The sequence below is a fragment of the Montipora capricornis genome, chromosome 13, assembly GCF_036669925.1.
Source record: "Montipora capricornis isolate CH-2021 chromosome 13, ASM3666992v2, whole genome shotgun sequence".
In the NCBI taxonomy this organism is placed as follows: domain Eukaryota; kingdom Metazoa; phylum Cnidaria; class Anthozoa; order Scleractinia; family Acroporidae; genus Montipora; species Montipora capricornis.
In genome coordinates this window covers 43,386,220-43,391,219 of record NC_090895.1, presented here as the reverse complement: position 1 = coordinate 43,391,219, position 5,000 = coordinate 43,386,220, and the positions used below count along the sequence as shown (strand labels likewise).

Here is a 5,000-nt window from a genome sequence, read left to right as displayed (position 1 = left end):
AATTTGCAATTACTTAAGTTTTTCATTCCTTTGCTTGTAGTGCAACATGCCTTGGTGCAGCCACCCAACAAACTTTTTTACAAGTTTAATAGCCAACCAGAGAGCCTTTCCAATGTTAAAAACACCACCACGAAACTGTTAATCTTATTTGTAAACAAAGTTATGGTGTTTGCGGCAAGATACAGAGCCAACAAACTGGTGAAAAAGTTTGTTGGGTAGTTACACTAAGTGCGTCGAGCTATAAAGATTGGCATAAAAATACTTGCACCACTTTCTCAACAAATCAGATATAAAACCAAAACCAAGTTTTTCAGAGTTTTGTACTGGCTATGGGTAATTGCTTTAACTTATGAATGGTTGTATGGCTTGTAAGGGGCCAATTATTTTGGGAGAGAACACAATAACCCACAGTTACAGCTGTGTGGATCAGTTGTTTACAAATTTATTGTCATTTGACAAATAAAATTTCATAAATTTATTTTCTTTTTTTTGGTTAATTTCTTTATCCTTTCTCTTTCCAGTCTTTCCTTTAACTCTTCCCTTCTTCTCAATTCTTCTTCCTCTTGTTTTCGTTTTTCCTCTGGGCTTCTGAAATGTATTAATTTTTGAAGACCAAAAATTCCTTAAGTGTTTCCTTTTCTAATGATAAAATCAAATCTGGAAAACTGAATTGGCGAAAGCAAGGTACATGTACCTTTTCTCCTCCTCGTTTTCTTCTGGCCAAACAACACCTCTCGGTTTTGAAAATTTCGGACGACGAACTTTGCTTCTTCAAACATAGAAAAACGAATATATTTAGCTAGCAACTGAAGCCAATTGCCTTGAAAATAACATTTATTAAAAGCAAAACAAAACAAAACCCGACAATTAAATGCACTACCTTTGTTTTGGCATTCCGCAAGTTAATTAAGAAACAAAACAAGTCGTAACCATTGAGCCGGAAAATTTAAAACACGGAGGGGAAAATTCCCGCGCTTTTTGAGGACGCGACCGGTCGACACAGCATCAAATAAAGAGCGGGAAATTTGTGGTCAAAAAAATGTCTGACAAAAGGAGAACACTTGATCGAAATATTCGCAAATGACAGCTCGAGAATCTGTTGATCAATTTAACTTACAGTGAAGTTCGACACATTTAAATATGACAGTGAAGAATGAACAATCTACCCCTAGCCCTTGACGTTGTCCTGTCAAGAATTTAATATCGTAAATAGAGTACCATGACCTTTGAGTTAACCGTTTAATGCTCATAGGTCCGTTGTTAAATAATCGTCATAATATTTCATCAATGAAACAAATAAACAACACAAAAAAATAAAAACTAACCTGAGGCAACTGTCAAAGTTCTCCGCTAGGTTGGTGGAAAGCGCCAACAGTCAGTACCGCCGTATCTAGTGTGTTATACGAAACCATAACGCGATAAAACCTCGAAGTCGTCTTGCAAATACTGACAAAAAAATCCACTCTCATACAATCGAGATTGGTGCAAACTGAAACCAGGTGTGTAATCTTCTTTTGAGTGCATGGGCTAATGGACAGCATTCCTTGATGAGCGGAGCTAGGAGAATGAGAAACGAGTGTCGTTCTGGACGGATCCTTCCTGTCACCTTCCATAAAATCTACTTCTGAACCATTTCACTGGTGAAAAAGATCCAATATAAACATTTCCACTCGACAAACGCACTCTGTTGAAAACAATAAGACTTTTCAACGTAAAATTGGACTGAGGCAACCCTATCAATTTTGAGCGCGAAATCATGCTTCGGTAAAACGTCGAGAAGAAACTGCTAACTATTAAAGTTTTCAATACAACAGGAAAAACAGAACTTACCAGTATATCGGGCTGTTTCCGACGATGACCTTTTCAGCACATTCGACACACATACCGTCGAAAGTTATAAGAAATAGCCAAAAAAATGCGGGGACGTAACCGCACAACGAAAAACTTTGCTCCCACGTGATGGAACGAAAAACACAATTACGACCAGCGGACTCATCTCAAAATCTACCGCTGCAACGTTATAGCGCGGGCTTTAAGTGGATCTGGCAGCCCAAGAATGAAACGCTCGTGGCCCCTGCAAGCGGTGAGTTGGTTGTATGTCTCAATATGTTGGACGCTCGAAGGCCTTGTGGGATGAGATGTTTACGTTTGCAGTCTCGTAGAAAACTTATGTAAGTTTTCTACGAGACAATAAATACATTAGTTATAGTGGAAGTCTATAATTTATACAACTGTTCAAAGCCGAGGAAAGTAGGTCTCATATAGTTCCTGCAATAACTTAGACCTAAGTGACTGTTTAAAAAGCTTTACATTCCTACAAAGTTTAAGAAGCGGGTCAAGGGAATTCCATAAACTTACAGTTCTGTAATAAAAAGTTCTTTGTCCAGTTGCCGTTTTAAAATGAGGTATGTTCGTTTTTTGTAAATTGCAAGGTCTACGATTACTGACTTCTGTACGTTTAATAAATTGTGAGGAAAGATATTCGGGGACACAGTTAGACATACATTTAAACGCGATAATGGTGCTACGATAGAAAAGCTCGCTAGCGACAGGTAACCATTTCACTTCTTTCAGAAAGGGCGTGATATGATATTTATAACATAGGGTCGGATTTTGGTATTTCCATTGGCTAATTGTCAGTCAATTTGAATAGTGTTTCGTTATGTCGAACACACTTTTCTATCCCACGTATGTCTGCCGTTACCTGAGTTAGGCCATGTTCACACTATACCAGCTTATACCGGATAGCTTTTTCGCCGCGGCGAAAATCATACTGGATAGGGCCTCTGTTCACACACGAGAACGGTTGTGGCGGCACGATTTCTGTGACGGAGCGAAGCTGCGCCGCGCTGATCTCGAAAGTGGAGCGTTACATATCGGGGCCTTTTTTCCATAATTTGGTGCAATAAGAACACCTATTCGGACAGTCGCGAAAGTGTATAAATAAGTAGGAGTAAGGCCTAGAACCCACTGAGATGGAAGTAAATATTCAGGAGTGAGGACTGGAATTCAACTAAACTGAAGGTTGATTTCCAATGACGCGTTTTTGGCTACGCGCGTTAACGCACGTGAATAAAATAGAGGCAAGATAAAAATTGCTGAGCTTAAACGAGGAGTTGAGAGAGGTTAAACTTTTACTCGTCGCGTGACGGTTACGAGCGACCTTTCATGCATTGCCTCTATTTTACTTGCGAACGTAAATTTTACGCACATAAAAATGACGCGACACCGGAAATCAACCCTAACTCCCGATTCAAACGTCGAATTCACATGAGCCGAATTAATGCGAGAGTTAAATGCATGTGAAGTGCCACGTTTGAATCAATTAAATTCGACTTTTGCCGTATCTGCGACTGAAACAGTCGAAGATTCGACTTGGGTTCGACTTTTCGACTTAGGTCCGAGCTTAATGCATGAATATAGTAAATTATTATTATTCATTTAGGGAGACTGACTGACAGCGAACAGAGTTAAATTCAACAGAGTTAAATATGTTAAATTCTAGGTTTGAACCAAATGCCGTATTTAACTATTTTAGTCGACTAAAATAGGAATTAAGTTCTGCACATGTGAAATTCGACGTTTGAACTGGGCCTAAGATCTCGACTATGAGGATAAAGGAGTTTGCATGACTGCACGCATGTCTCACCACCCTGATATGTAGTGTCCAATTCCGCTTCCGGTCACCATTTCCACTGTTTTCATACTGAACATTAGCGTCTTAATAGGAAGTAAAGCAAATGATTAATTGAAAATTGACTTAAGCGAATTCGTATGATATTTTTCTCTTCTAGACTTTATTATGGAACGGCCATTTTGTCACTCTTTACTTTGAAATATGTGAACGAATTATGTTTTGTTATCATTCAAATTACTGAAATTAAACTTTTTCCGTGTAGAACTTTTGACAGTTTTGCATACTGAGTCAGTACTTGACTCGATTCCAAGGATGTTTTTTTGCGAAAAGAAATTTGAATTTTCTTCTGTTTTGTTCGGCGACTATTGGCGAAGTGAAAGACAAAACAGCAACAAAACCTTTGTTCCCATCGCTTTCCAACACCGGAATTTTGTAGCATTGAAGAAAATAATATTTATTTTTCTTAAAACGTAAATGCAGATATGAGAAGTTTTGGGAGATGAATCGCTCAAGCCATGACATAATCTCCTTCATGACTACCACGGGCAGTTTTCTTGGTAAAGTGGCTTTCAGTGCATGTGGCCACCAAACGTTAGAAACGTTGGTAACGTGTCGTTAATCCCAAGAAGAGACCAGCGGTAGTCCCGTTTTCCCGGTTGGGAGGTTCCGAATGGAAATTCGTTGACCATTTTCAAGTTTCTTGAGTTTAGTACTAGTTTCATGTTGTACTTGAATCCAGTCTAGCGCTGCGCAACAATCTGGAAATTTAGGCAAATGATAAACGGCACGTACCGTTCTTACCAAACAACCATAATGTCTATTGAACCTCATACGTACTTGGCATATTGTAAAAGATTGACTGGATTGGATTTGTAAAACATGGGTTTGTAAAACATGGATTTGTAAAAGGTCGATTTGTAAAAGGTGGATTTGTAAAACATGGATTTGTAAAAGATAGATTTGTAAAAGGTGGATTTGTAAAACATGGATTTGTAATAGGTGGATTTGTAGCTACCAATTTATACATTGAAAATTATCCGTGTTTAATTTCTTTCTTGCCACGTTCTGCACGCTTTTTCACGTGTTTGCTGGATGCAGAGTATTCACTTTTTCGCGTATTTGAGTTAACTGAATAAGCTCGGTCCAGATATGGACAGTTACTATAACAAATCTGGAGAACGTTTCTTTCCTGTTATGAAGAATATAAACATTTGAACGACATGGCGCTTAGATAAAGTCAAGTTTTTTACTATTCTGTCAACATAGCAAAACCACCATTATCATGATTGGTGTCCCCTGCTGTACAAAGAACTAATAATCCGTATAATCTTAGACCTTCTTCTTCTCGACTATTCAATAATTT

General features: G+C 38.3%; 1 long non-coding RNA gene across 1 annotated transcript in view; it reads right to left on the bottom strand.

Moving 5' to 3' along the window:
* The window catches only part of LOC138029374 (uncharacterized), a 4,776-nt gene extending 2,800 nt beyond the window's left edge, over positions 1-1,976 (bottom strand). Inside the window, exons 1-2 of the long non-coding RNA XR_011127875.1 lie at positions 1,831-1,976; positions 1,326-1,684 (exon numbers count right to left, since the gene is read on the bottom strand). This is a non-coding gene — a long non-coding RNA (uncharacterized lncRNA). The remainder of the gene's footprint in view (positions 1-1,325; positions 1,685-1,830) is intronic.
* Between the last annotated feature and the right edge of the window lie 3,024 nt (positions 1,977-5,000).